Below are 15,535 nucleotides of genomic sequence, written 5' to 3' on the forward strand. Positions count from 1 at the left end.
ATAGTAATAATTGTTCATGCATGATTACAAGCTATAGTTATATTTTATGTTTATTGCCTCACTAAGTCATCGACTTAGCGTGTGATTATTTCACACGTAGGTTACCGAAGTGAGAAGAGTAAAGAGCAATGTGGAGCAAGATAGGTCAGTTCTCCTTACCAAAGGTCAGATCAGAAGAAAGGTGAATAATATGTATTTTAATACATAAAGTTCTAGTTGGTGTATTTAAAATAACATATTGTATAAGCTCAGAATAGTTCGATAAAGGTTTTGAATAAGTTATATGTAATAATAAATTTTAATTACTCACTATTTTATACAAGTAAAGGTTTTTGAAAAGTCAATGTGACACTTCGGACTCGGATCTGGGTCGGATACGGGTTGGGGGTGTTACAGTTAACATGGCGTGTTATCTTATCAACAGATCGCCAAGGGCATCATTGGCTGGGAAAGTTGTATAAGAGGTATGGACTGGTCATGATGTTAGTTTTGATAACTTACGGATTTTTGGTTGTCCTGCTTATGTGCATGTACCTGCTGATGAGAGATCCAAACTTGATGCAAAATCGAATGAGTGCATTTTTCTTGGTTACAAGAAAGGTGTCAAAGGATTCAAGTTCTGGGATCCAATTGCGAAGAAAATTGTGATCAATAGAGATGTTGTTTTTTATGAATAATCCATGTTGTAGCAGAAGAAAGACACAACAGTGGTGGATTTCGAGCTGTTTCCAGTTGAGAAACCAGAAACTTCTCAACCGACTTCTGGTGGTTCCGCTACGGATGATTTACAGGATTATAGTCTCGCCAGAGACAGGGTGAGATGGACGAATATAAAGCCCCCGAGTAGATTGGGTTTTGAAGACTTGGTCTCTTTTGCACTTACTGTTAGCAGTGATGATCCGGTTCTTTTCATTATGTCGTTACTAGTCAGGAAAACGACAAGTGGATGGTTGCCATGGTTGAGAAGATAGAGTCTTTGAATCACAATCGTACATGGGAGTTAGTTCTCCTTCTTGAGGGTAAGAAGTCAATTGGTTGCAAATGGGTGTATAAGAAGAAACCAATAGTAACAGAAAAAAAGGAGGAGAAGTTCAAGGCTCACTTGGTAGCAAAGGGTTTTTCACAGAAGAAAGGAGTTGATTATGATGAAATCTTTTCTCTTGTGGTCAGGCACACTTCAATCCGAGCAGTACTTGCATTGGTGGCTAGTTGGGATTTGCATTTAGAGCAGATGGATGTTAAAACTGTTTTTTTTTCATGGTGATTTAGAGGAGCAGATCTACATGCGATAGCCTGAAGGTTTCACTCAACTTGGAAACGAGCATTTAGTTTGTAGATTGAAGAAATCTTTGTACGGGTTGAAACAGTCTCTGAGACAGTGGTATAAACGGTTTGACTCATATATGATCAAGATTGGCTACAACCGATGTGAGTATGATTGTTATGTCTATGTTAAGAGCCTTGATGATGGTTCTTTTATTTTTCTGTTATTGTATGTTGATGATATGTTGATTGCTGCGAAAAACATGGATGATGTTATTGGTTTGAAAACCTTATTGAGTCAGGAATTTGATATGAAAGATTTAGGTGATGCAAAGAAAATTATTGGAATGGAAATTTGCAGGGACAAAGACTCAAGGAAACTGTGGCTATCTCAACAGGGTTATATTGAGAAAATGCTAGAAAGGTTTGCGATGAGCAGCGCAAAACCAATTAACACTCCATTGGCGAATCACTTTAAGCTCTCATTAGAACAGTGCCCGAAGACAGATAAGGAAGCTGAAGATATGGCAAAGGTTTCGTATTCTAATGTTGTTGGCTGCTTGATGTATGCAATGGTATGTACTCGTCCTGATTTAGCTCATGTTGTTAGTCAAGTTTGTAAGTACATGTCTAAACCTGGTAAGCAACATTGGGAAGCAGTCAAGTGGATTTTTTGGTACTTAAAGGGTACTGTGGGACATGGAATTGTTTTTGGTAGTCAGCGGGATAATCCTTTGGTTGTAGGATATGTGGATTCAGACTATTCAGGTGACTTGGATAATAGAAGATCTACGGCAGGGTATGTGTTTACTCTTGGTGGAGGGCCTATTTGTTGGAAGTCTATTGTTCAATATGTTGTGGCACTATCTACAACTGAAGTTGAATACATGGCAGCAGCTGAAGCTGCAAAAGAAGCTTTATGGGTTACTGGTTTAGTGAAGGAGTTGAGCGTTCAACAAGGTGGAGTTCAGTTGTTTTGTGATAATCAAAGTGCTATTCACTTGGCTAAAAATCAGGTGTATCGTGCTATAACTAAACATATTGATGTAAGGTTCCACAAGATCAGAGAGTTGGTTGCATCTGGAGAGGTTTTGTTTCAGAAGGTACATACTGATGAGAATGCCGTTGATATGTTCACCAAGCCAGTTACGACAAACAAGTTCAAGCATTGCTTGGACTTGTTGAATGTTTTGAGTTGTTAAAGAAGTAAGGTTACTCAACCCACATTGAAGTTTCCAAGGGGCAGGATATTCGCCAAGGTGGAGATTTGTAAGGTATGGCTCATAAATGTACCAAGTTTTTTATTATAAATAGAGATGTAACCTAAACCTATGAGACATTGAATAAAATTTCTAGCGCCGCCTAGGCACCGAGGACGTAAGCACATTGCCGAACCTCGTTAAAATTCTTGTGTTTTTTCATTTACTTTGCCCGATTCTTCAACAATCATCGATACCGATCTGTTTGGTGCAAACGAACTCTCGCCATCCCTTGGTAAGAACCGGCTTTGGGTACTTTTTGTTCGTTTTACGAGTGTAGATTTGGAACTTCCAAATACGACCGCAATCGTCTCGCACTTGAAAATCGACCATATGCTTGTTTCCACTTAAAGGAGGGAAACACTTGAGGGACTTGCTCGGAAGGGTCATTCGCTTCTCAATATCTGTCTTCTTAAGATTCTTTAACGCGATTGGTGCCATTGATGAAATAGGGTGTTAAAAGTTTATTGTACGTTTGGTAGAGAAACGATGGGTCTGGAAATATATAGAGAGAAGAACAAGAGTGGCTCAAGGACTAAAGTTGCCTACTATTTTTCTTCCACGGATTTTCCTTCCCAACCGCGCGGTTTCTATTTTATGTTGTTGTGAATCGAATGTCTTATTGTGAAGTAGCGCGATCTTACTGCAGTTTCTGATTGTGACGCGCTTTTGTTTTCTTTTTATAAGCTCCAAATACGTCATTATTTAAAAAATGTTGAAGTTACAAGTTCCCCGCCCAAACAAATTATATTTAACCTTCCAATGACGTCGATGATCACAAGTTTAGATGCTTCTCAAACGTGGGACCAAACTTGTCGTGTCTTAATTCAATTCTAGCAATGAACTCGCGCAATGTTTGCCAAAAAGAAGCCCTCATATTGCGCTTAAGTGCGTTCCAAAGACAAAACAAATCTTAATTATCAATACATCTGATTTAGATGGTTAATCAAAAAATATTGTACCGGTTATACTAAAACAAACTAGGGTAGATTATAATGATAGTCCCTACTTTTAGATTAATTTCACATCAGTTACTAGACTTTTAAAAAATTTATTATGATCACTAAACATTTAATTTATTTTTATTACATGCATAACAGCTAATTGTTGTCCAGAAAACTTGAATTGACAACAAAAAAATTAAGGTATTAAATTGACAGTTGTCATAAATGTCAAGTTTTAGATGAATAAAATGGCCGTCGGTCAATATCAATTTTTAATAGTGAAAATATTTTATTTGATTAAAAGATTAACATGTTCTAATTTTAAGTTGATTCTGCGATTTACAATAGACAAATTTAAAAGTTTACACTTTTGGTTGTAAAACAATCATAAGATGACATTCATAATAATAGTTGATGATGAATAATGAGAGTCCCAATGCATTACCTACATATTTAGAAATAACATGCTTTTTTAAATGTTGTTGCAAAGAGCTTAATTCATGACCTGGTGACGAAAGGAGATATGGTGAAATGAAACAACGCTATTTAGAAGAAAGAAGACAAAAACAAATATGCTGTATCCATCGATGTACAAAGCAAAAGATGTCGCAAAAGTTGTCATAATTCATTTTATTAATGAAAAAATTACAGGAACAAAAGCAACTGGAAATGACATCGCGATGCGATAGGCGTACCGCACGAGTGCGCGCGTGGTTTCTTTATTTTTCCGTCTTCTTTTGCTAGACCAATCACGCTGACGCACCGAGTCAATGCCCGATAAATAACACATTAAGGAGTCACCGCGGGACAAGAATAATAAAAACATGTGTGAGAATGGCGTCATCTCCTAGATAAGTATGAAACTAGAATCTAATAAGTTTTTGATACGATTCGATTTTATCCTATCAGATTTTTGAAAAATTCGAATTTAGATCTGGTCCGACTCATGCCCATGTTTACTCATCTCTATTACAAAATTATCTAATGTAGAAAAGAAAACGTCGCTTTCCAATTCTACTTTAACTTCTTCTATACAATTTTTTTTATTAATTTAGAGTAATTAAAAGGTAGTATTTATTCTAAGGTAAATATCATACTCATAACATTTCTGATATTCGAACACGAGACTTCAAAAAATAACAACAAATCATTTACCACTGAAGTCGTTTGAGTTTACACCTCCTACACAAATTAGATCTCATAAATAAAATACTTATCATGGAGCTATCATTAAGTATGGACATGGGTCGGGTCGGATTTTCGGTCAACCCGATCCGATTTGAAAATTATACAACATTCACACGAACTCAACCTGACTTTTTGAGATAAAATTCGAACTCGACCTGAAATAATATATTTATTAAAAATTATTTTTATTCGATAAAAATAAGAATTTAATTGAAAAAATAATATATAGAGGAACATTATTCTAATTATCCCTAAATATAAAGGTAAAATTATATATTTTTCTCGCATCAAATCACATATTTTTTACTTTAAATTTAAACCCAATTCGATCGAAACACAATTTGCAAAAAAACTCGATCTGAACTCAAATTTTTTAAATGTCCATCCCTAGCTATCACACGTACCTTTAGCGAGCACTGTGATAAAATCTAACAATCGCGCGTTCTCAACATTGGACTAATTAATTATTTAATATAACATCATCTCATATTATAATTTTTGTATAGTAAAGGAGGTTGAGGCGGCCATTACATTATCGCTTTATATAGAGATCATCTTTATATATTCGTATTTCATAAGCACTCAAAAAATTTAAAAAATTTAAAAAATTTTAAACCTTCGACATTTAGGGGTTTCGAAGAACATACAAAATAATTTCAGAAAAGATATATTGAATATCTAATATTCTTAAAAAACAATTAATTGATATGATCTTTAATAACTACATGTAATCTATCATAATCAAATTTATCAACTAATTTGATCTTATTCATCTAATTTGATATCATATAAAAAATTATAATGATTCAACGACTAACACACGTGAAAACCTATTATAAAACATCTTAATTAAAATTGAAAGACAAAATATGATCTTAATAAAATCATCTTACCCTCATTCATCGTTATTCTATCTCTTTATGAGGATAAAATATTTTAGCATTGATTAATGATCAATCCACCACCAATTATAAGATGACGTTTGATTGTCATGAATCCTTTGGAATTAAAGAGAATTGGAATTCAATTCCACCATTTTCTCATGTTTGGTTCAAGTTTTCCAAGGGAATTGGAATTCCGCATGGCTTCAACTTTCCATCAAATGAGGGAAAGTGAATTGATATTTGACCATACTACCCTCATCAATCTTTTGGTAACTTATTCATATATTGAATAAAATTATTTTTTTATTATTTCGGGTCGGGTTTCTAATTTATATATTCGGGTCGGGTCGGTTTTTTTAAGTGTGATATTCGGGTCGGGTCGAGTTCGGGTTTAGGGTGAAAAATACTGACCCGAAAATATATATAATTTTACTTTATATATTTAGGAATAATTACAATAATACCCCTCTATATATAATTTTTTTCAATTAAGTCAATGTTTTTATTGAAAAATAATAATTTTTTATTATTTCGGGTCGGGTCGGATTTCTAATTCATATATTCGGGTCGGGTCGGGTGAAACTTTATTTTGGTAGGGTCGGGTTCGGGTTTAAGGTGAAAAATACCCGACCCGACCCAAAAAATATATAATTTTACCTTATATATTTAGGAATAATTATAATAATACCCCTATATATATATATATATATTTCCAATTAAGTCACTGTTTTTATTGAATAAAAATAATTTTTTTATTATTTCGGGTCGGGTTTCTAATTCATATATTCGGGTCGGGTCGGGTGAAACTTTATTTTGGTCGGGTCGGGTCTCGGATGGAGGTTCCCTTGTTCTCGGGTCGGGTCGGGTCAGGTGGACCAAAAACCCGACCCAACCCGACCCATGACCATCCCTAATTTGGATAATTTAACTTGTGATATTTATTAGCATGATTTTTATAATTTATTGAAATGAATAATCAATCAATAAAATTAAAATTTATTTTTTAAAATTTTTTATAATATATTGCTACATGTAATTTATAAAACAAACTAAAATTAAGCAAAAAAACAAGAAGGGCAATCATGTCATTTTACATTACTGAAATCAAATTCATCTGACATGTCTGCAAACCAAACAAAATATGGAATTGGATTCCAATTCAATTTCTTGCCAACCAAACAGAATATGGAATTAGATGTCAATTCCTGACAGATTCTAATTCCCTCAGAAACATTCCAACGAACCAAACGTTACCTAAGTCTCTGTTCAAATTGAAAAGAAAGAACCGTATGTAATTATCACAATCAACCTATTACAATAAACTACATTATTATAGTGATATTTTTTATTAATTATATAAATTAATCATATAGCGTCACAAGTTTATAAATATAAAAAATTCTTAAAAATATAAAAAAGTTTAAAATATTATGTGGTGTGACAAAGCCATATCCATACAAGTCAAGTGGGGCCGTTCTAGCTGAAAGGAAAAAAAAGTGCGGCATTTTTTTTCCTTCTTAATTTCTTCGAACGCTGTCGCGCGATCGCCTCTATTTAGCGAATGATGGCCAAAATATCAAGCAACACCCTTGGTTTTAGAGATCAAACACTTAAATTTAAAAGAAATGCTAGTAAGAGAAGATCGACAGATCAAGCTAAAATGCTATCAACGATGTGAAAAATTTCTGGGTAATCAAACTGTCACGGTAAGAGGAGAAGCTATAAGAATCGGAGTAAGAGAATTGGGGAAATCAGAAAAAGGGTTAGAGATTTAAAATTGGGACTGGACCTAACACGTTTTACAGCTCACTAAGGATAATAAACATCTTGCTTAGCTGTGTAGGTGGTTATAATCAGTACAACAAGAACTGCCAGCTGTAGGGTAACTATGAGAACACTATAATTATATAAACCATGTACTAGAGGAGGAGAAAGTATACTTTGATTGAATGAATTCTAAGCTTCTTAAATCTATTCTTTTCTCTCCTTAATCTTAATTCTCTTAATTTTTTGTCTAAATTCCTTCTCTAATCTCCTAGGGTCATAACAACTGGTATTCAAAGCCATCATTTACTGGTAGCTTGAAGCAAAGAAACAAACCATGGCTGAATCTTCTGTTCTCTCTGCAATTCAAAACCAGATTGACGAATTATCAAAGCTGGTGAAGCAAGATCAGTATATGGAGACAAGGATTACAAAGAATAAGGGTTATTTCGAGCAGATTTTAAGGGTCTTGACAGGAAAGACGGTAGAGCAAGACCAAAACAGCCCTAAAACGGGGTCGTTACTTGCTGCAATTGAAGGCACAAATGATGGGTGTCAAGTGTTTGATAAAATGTCATCCATCACTAGTACTCAATACTTGGAAAGTGGTTCCGACCGTGAGTGGACTGAAGAACAAAAGCTGGAATGGATGATTACGCTTGATGCTTCGGGTTTTATTTCAATTATGCAACATGCTCGTAACCGTGCTTTGCGTGAGGAAGTTTACCGTCCTTATATAAAACGGGCATCAAGTGATGATTTGGATAATACACCAATCATCAATCATATATTGAAACTTCGGTTGGAGATGGCTAAGCTTCTCAATTACAATAATTATGCTGAGGTAAGCATAGCAACAAAAATGACAACTGTTGATAAAGCTGAGGAACTATTAGAAAAGCTTCGGAGTGCTTCGTGGAATGCTGCTGTCCAGGATTTTGAAGACTTAAAAAGTTTCTCCAAAAGTTAAGGTGATCCAGAAGCTGATAATTTGAGCCATTGAGACATGAGTTTCTGGAGTGAGAAGCTTTGTGAGTCAAAATACAACATCAATGAAGAAGAACTCCGACCATATTTCTCATTTTCAAGGGTTATGGATGGCCTTTTCAACCTTTCCAAGGTACTTTTTGAGATTGATATTGAACCAGCTGATGGTCTGGCTCCTGTCTGGAACAATGATGAGCGGTTCTACTGTGTCAAAAACTCTTCAGGTAGTCCAATTGCCTACTTTTATTTTGTTCCATACTCTCGTCCATCAGAGAAAAGAGGAGGTTCATGGATGGATGAGGTCGTTTCTCGAAGTCGAGTATTGTCACGTAATGGTACCACCTCAAGATTACCTATTGCCCACATGGTGTGTAATCAAACACCACCATTCGGGGACAAGCCAAGCCTCATGACATTCCGTGAAGTAGAAACTGTCTTCCATGAATTTGGCCATGCACTTCAACATATGCTGACTAAGCAAGATGAGGGTCCAGTAGCTGGCATTCGGGGAATTGAATGGGATGATGTTGAGTTGTCATCCCAGTTCATGGAAAATTAGTGTTATCACAGGGATACACTGATGAGCATTGCAAAACATTATCAAATAGGGGAGAGCCTGCCTGAAGAGGTATATTTGAAGCTTCTTGCTGAAAGGACTTTCTGTGTTGGTTCTCTAAGTCTTCGTCAGATTAAAATTGCTAGCCTGGATTTGGAGTTGCATACAAAATATATACCAGATGGGTCTGAATATGTTTATGATGTTGATCAGAGAGTTTCTAGAAAAACACAAGTAATCCCTCCATTGTCGGAAGATAGATTTCTTTGTGCTTTCAACAATATATTTGCAGGTGGATATGGTGTTGGATACTACAGTTACAAGTGGGCAGAAGTTTTGTCTGCAGATGTTTTCTCAGCTTTTGAGGATGTTGGATTAAAAGACAACAAGGCGGTTAAAGAAGCCGACCACAAGTTCCGAGAGACTATTCTTGCTCTTGCGGATATAAGATATGTTGTTGCGAATGTGTTAACGGATGCGACATCAGTTTTAGGCGGCGATGCAACGCTGCAAATTCTGTATGTGAAGCTATTAGAGGCAATATCTTGTTGTGGAAATGAACAAAGTGAATGGCATACAGCTGAGGCTGCTTTATTTTGCATTCGAGCTATATCAAGTTATGTGTCTATCGTTGAAACAAACGTAATGCCTCATGTTATGGATCTGCTTCCGAAACTGCTTCATCAGCCGCAGCTTCTCCCAACGGTTTGCTTAATAATTGGAGCATTTTCTAAGTGGCTTGATGCTGCATCAAATGGTTTCTCTAAGTTGCCTTTGGTGATTGATATTCTCATAAGTTGGGTGCGTAACTCTGAAGATTCTGCTGCAGCTGCTGCTTTGGCATTTAGACACTCTGTGATGATTGCAGTAAAAAGCTTTCTACATATTGTAAAGAGATTTTCCATATATACTATACAACAGTTAATGGCGAAGGTAGTTTTAAGGGCTCTGTTGAAGATTCATTACACTTAGTTGAAACTTTAAGCATGGTTATTACTGAACTTCCACCAGAGCCTGCTAAGGCTGCTTTGGAGGAACTATACGCATCATTTGTTACTCCTTTACAGGCAGTTATTAACCAAGGTCCAGAAGTTTTAGAGAAGAAACATGCTAGTGAATTAACAGTTCACATAGATTGATTTGCTTATATCTTCCGGTTTGTAAATCATCCTGAAGCAGTTGTTGATTCAGTTCACAGGCTTTGGCCAATATTCAAAGCCATTTTTGATCTTCGCGTTTGGGACATGAGGACCATGGAGTCTCTTTGCCATGCTTGCAAATATGTTGTGAGAACTTCTAGAAGGTTTATGGGAACAACAATTGGAGCAATGCTTGAAGAAATCCAAGGCATGTATCAACAACACCACCAGTTGTGCTTCCTTTATCTCTCTAGTGAAGTTATAAAGATATTTGGCTCTGACCCTTCTTGTGCAAGTTACCTAAAAAATATGACTGAAGTGCTCTTCAAGCACACAGCGTCCCTTCTCACGAGTATTAAAGAATTCACTACAAGACCAGACATCGCATATGATTATTTTCTACTGGCATCAAGATGCATTCGTTATTGTCCTCAATTATTTGTCCCTTCTGTTGTATTTCTGGCAAGGGCATTACCGAGGAAAGATAGAGGTATAAAGACAGAGGACATAATTTACTTGAAGTTTCAGTCTTACCATCAAACCTCAATTGCTCTTCGAAAGGGATTAAAGCTGGCAGCAAGGTTCTATGGTTCTATAATGCTCGACAAACGTCGGGAGCATGAACACAATCAAATACAGTGGATGAAATTAGGACTGGAAAATGTCACTGTGGTAAATTATATTGTACTTCCAGCACAATTCTCAGATTTTGATCCTTGGGGAAAAGTATCATTTCGTGGGGAGGGTATTGTCACTATCAGAGGAGAAACGATAAGAATCGGAGCAAGAGAATTGAGGAAATTAGAGAAAGGGTTAGAGATTTGGAATTGGGACTGAACCTAACACGTTTTCCAAACCACTAAGGATAATAAACATCTTGCTTAGCTGTGCAGGTGGTTATAATCAGTACAACAAGGACTGCCAGCTATAGGGTAACTATGGGAACACTGTAATTATATAAACCATGTACTAGAGGAGGAGAAAGTATACTTTGATTGAATGAATTCTAAGCTTCTTGAATCTATTCTTTTCTCTCCTTAATCTTAATTCTCTCAATTCTTCGTCTAAATTCGTTCTCTAGTCTCCTAGGGTCATAACACAAACTTAGACGATGTTGGGTTGGGAGGCAAAAATCCAGATTCAAAAACTCTTGGATTTAATATACTTAAGTGACAATGTTTGCTCCGCCGTTAACAAGGCCAAGTCCTTCAAAAGGGAATGCAGTGAGGTAGGGAAGCCGGTGAATCAGCTGTCTCAAACGATGAAGATTCTTCTTTGCTGCATCCGTTCAGCTCGAGCTCTACTTTACTTGCGCCCGCTTCATTGCATACTGCCCGAGGTCAAGCGTCACTTTGAGCTCGCCCTCTCCCTTGTTCACAAATGCAAGCAGCGGAACTTCATATGGCGGCTCTTCACCGGCAGCAATGGAATCCAATTCAGGGAGCTCTACAATTTTTTACATGATCCCATTGAGGATATGGAATGGTTGTTTTCTATATACGTCGCAGGCCGCCACGAAACGCCGTGCAAGAAGTCGCCGAAGTATCTGGTGTGGTCTTACATTGCTACCGTCAAAATGGGGCGTGAATTAGACGATCGGATCAAGGCGACGGATTCTCTGACGTTTCTCGCTCTAGAAAAAGATGAGTATAAGAACATTGTTTATTAAGAAGGTGAAGTACCTCCTTTACAAAAGCTTCTGAAAGAAAGCATTTCTTTAGACGCTCAAATCAAGGTTGCCAAAACACTTTGCCTTCTAGCTAATGAGAAGGGAAGGGAAATGGTGATCATGAAGGAAATGGTTTCTATGATCTTAAACCGTTTATCGAGAACATCTCCGATATGGGATCGAATCGAAGCGGCCGATTTGGTAGCCAGCATTGCGGAACATAAGCCGAAAATAAAGGAATATCATTTAATCGGGGAGAATGTCATATGGAGACTGGTTGCATTGTTGTCATCTGCTAATGATCATACGCCGACTTCACTTAAGCTGCAGTTGAAACTCAGTTGTTCCAAGGCTTTGCTGATCCTTGTTCGAGGGAGCGTTCAAAATTGTTCGACATTCACCGAGACGAAAGGTATGTTGTGCTTGGCTAAGTTGTTGGGAATGGAAAAGAATGAATTACAGTACAATTGCTTAATGATTATAAGGGAAATTACAGTACAATTGCTTAATGATTATAAGGGAAATCACAGCCATTGCTGAATCAGATAACGATTTCAGACATTCCACTTTCAAGAGCTCTTCTCCGGCTTCGAAGGCGATTGTTGATGAGCTATTGAGGGTGATCGAAGAATATGACATCACTAAACTGCGAATCCCGGCGATCGAATTGGTCGGTTCATTGGCAAGGTCTTTTTCAGTAAAAGAGAGCAGAGTAATTAGTCCATTGGTAGCACTACTAGGCCATAAAGATCGAGAAATTGCGATCAAAGCTTCTATAGCCTTGCAGAAGTTTGTATTCTCAACTAATTACCTTTGTTCCGAGCGTTCAAAGTCTATAATCGAATTCAACGGCGTACCATTGTTAATGAAGCTATTACTTAATGACTGAGATAAAGAGTTGCAGTCGCACGGATTAACTCTCCTGTGCCACATAGCAATACACGAAGGGGAAAGCGATGTTCTAATCAATGCCGGAGCATTGAATGTTCTTCAGACAACCGGTCGGGCAGTTGCCGAAGAACATCCCGAATTAAAGGTATTGATTACCGAAGCAATATCGAAACTACAATCCAACAACACAGAGAAACAAGAAGCATCGGATAGCTCGCCGGGCATTAAACGATCTATTACAGAACAGAGTAAAATGTTTTTCAAATTTATGCGACGTCAATCGAAGATATTGTTACAGAGTCTTAACATATACCTTCAAGGGATATTGAATCTCCTGAAAGAATCATGTAAAAAGGGAATTGCAGAAGCAATACGTTCATTGAAGAACAGGAGAATTCGGAGGCTTAAGAAATCAAAATGCTTGGAACTGAGTTTAACTAGAAGGCCGGTGATGGATTCATGGATGAAGGAGATTGCACGGAAGCTTAGAGTGATGAAGAAAATTGTTAAATCAATGGATAAGAAAGAGATCAGACGAAGATTTGGATATATATTTCATAAAATCAGAACCGGCAATCGAACGATTTCTAATGAGTTATTTCAAATCCACATATTCTTGAGTTTGGATATTTTGGTAAGTTTTCTGGGATTCGGATTATTTTTTATACAGATTCAAATTCGAATTGCTCATATTAAATCGAATTTGAATTCGAACTCATTTTTCTAGGGATTAATTCTAGGTATACATTAAATTATGTAAATTTTATTACTATTTAATATAATGATCTTTTCAAATCTTTTATTTTATTTTGTCAATCGTTTAGGCCCAGAATTTAACAAGGGTTGGAGATGGGCCGAACAGGTAATATAACCCGCGAACCTCCCTTGTAAATCCGTACATGAAGAAGAAAATGAAGCTGCAAATATAAAAAGCCTTTGATTTATTTAATTACGAGAGATGGTGGTAGTAAAAATTAAATGCTTAAGATATAAATTGGTGCATGTAGTTATTAATTCTCATTAAAATTGCTATCGTAAAGTTATGACTGAAACTGATAGCTTGGAAGTAATGCGACTGTTAAACAAAGATTCAAACTATTCATGTAATGTCCCTTTGGTTGATACTATTAGAATGACTTTAGAAAATTATACATAGATCAATCCCAATAGGTGCAAACGGCTTAGCTGATATATTAGCGTCAATTTCCTGTGGGAAGAGTATTGGGGAAATCCAATTTGTCCAACCTCCTCTCGAAGCTGTCAACCTTATTATTCGAGAAGCTAGGTGTTAAAAATAACACGTGTAAAAGAATTCCTCAATATTATTCAAACAATTATACTATTACAATACAGTATTTATATACAAACTAATGAAAGTAATTGTTCTACTAACTAATTGCTAACTAAATGTTAACAAACTGTAACAAACTAACTGAATGAACTAAATTATTTCTTAACACCCCCTCAAGTTGGTAGTCTAAAGATATCTTTGACTCCCAATTTGGAAATTAAATATCCATGTTGTTGTGTTCCCAAAGCCTTGGTCAAAACATCAACCAATTGATTTGCCGACGAAACATGATCTGTTTGAATTATCACTTCTTGTATTTTCTCCCGAATAAAGTGACAGTCTATTTCAATATGTTTTGTTCTTTCATGGAACATTGGATTTGCTGCAATCTGCAACACTGCCTTACTATCACAATAGCGTTTAGCTAGTTGCAAGTCCTTTTACTCTCAATTCCACCAATAAACCTTTTAACCATATAATTTCAGCTGCTACCATTGCCTTACTTTCTATATTCTGCCTCTGTTGATGACCTTGCTATGGTATTGTGCTTCTTTGATTTCCAAGAAACCAAAGAATTTCTAAGCTTAACACAAAAATCAATAATTGATCTTCTTGTCATCAAACAGGCTGGCCAATCAACATCACAAAAAGTTGTCAACTGACATTGTCCTGTAGAAGATAGCAAGATTCATTGACCGTGATTCTTTTTAATATACTTAACCACTCTAAGTGCTGCTTCTAAATGTGATCTTTTGGGCTGCTACATGAACTGACTTAGATGATGTACCACATAAGTAATATTTGGTCTTGTATGAGTAAGATAGATTAATCTTCCTACTAACTTTTGGAAGGCTTCTTTTTCATTCTGCAATATTTAATCATCAACCTTTTGCTCACTACTTTCAGCCAATTGAGAGTAATAATCAATAGTAGTAAATTTAACATTCTGCTCCATAGGAGTGTAAGTGGGTTTGGTCCCTCCTAATCCTATTTCTTCAATGAGCTCTAGTGCATATTTCCTTTGGTTTAACAAAATTCTTTCACTTGATCTGAGTATCTCAAAACCATGAAAATACTTAAGTTCTCCTAAATCCTTCATTCTGAAATTAGCATGCAAGATTCCTTTCAATTCATCTATCATTGCAGCAACATTATCAATAATCAACAAGCAGAAAAGAAAAAACAAAGAAATCACAAAGGTCGAGCAAAAGATCGAGACATTTTCTCTGATACCATGTTAAAAATAACAAGTGTAAAAGAATTCCTCAATATTATTCAGTCAACTATATCGTTACTGTTAAAAGTTAGTTCAAAGTTTGGCAACCAACTTTGAAAAATGTTTTTCAAAATTTGGTAAATGTTTCTTTGAAAAAATGTTTTTCAAAGTTTGGTAAAGTTTGGTAGATGGTTGTTGAAAATAGGAATGGGTAAATTCACTTTAGTCATTTCACTTTAGGGTATTTTCAAAGATTAGTCTCTAAGTTTCAACTATAAATACCATAGCTCATTTAGCTTCAAAATCATCCCAAAATCCCAAAAATCATTTCTTTCTCCCAATACTAGAGAGTTTTCTTGTGAGTAGTGAGTGTTTTGTAAACACCTGTAAATTTTCTCTCTTAGTAAAAGATCTGCAGCAGTCCGGAGATGTAAGCACAATTGGCTGAACTCCGTTATCAATTTCGGGTATTATTTTTCCGCTT

General features: G+C 36.1%; 1 protein-coding gene and 1 pseudogene across 1 annotated transcript in view; one reads left to right on the forward strand and one right to left on the reverse strand.

Moving 5' to 3' along the window:
* Nucleotides 1-15,535, reverse strand: part of LOC120134015 (WEB family protein At1g75720-like) — a 24,583-nt gene continuing 9,048 nt past the window's right edge. The window contains exons 2-3 of the mRNA XM_039150493.1: nt 3,034-3,043; nt 1-12 (exon numbers count right to left, since the gene is read on the reverse strand). The gene's annotated coding sequence lies outside the window, so the exon portion shown is untranslated. The remainder of the gene's footprint in view (nt 13-3,033; nt 3,044-15,535) is intronic.
* Nucleotides 7,640-10,821, forward strand: LOC120134259 (annotated as a pseudogene).

Source organism: Hibiscus syriacus, unplaced genomic scaffold, assembly GCF_006381635.1.
Source record: "Hibiscus syriacus cultivar Baekdansim isolate YM2019G1 unplaced genomic scaffold, ASM638163v2 tig00110597_pilon, whole genome shotgun sequence".
Classification (NCBI taxonomy): domain Eukaryota; kingdom Viridiplantae; phylum Streptophyta; class Magnoliopsida; order Malvales; family Malvaceae; genus Hibiscus; species Hibiscus syriacus.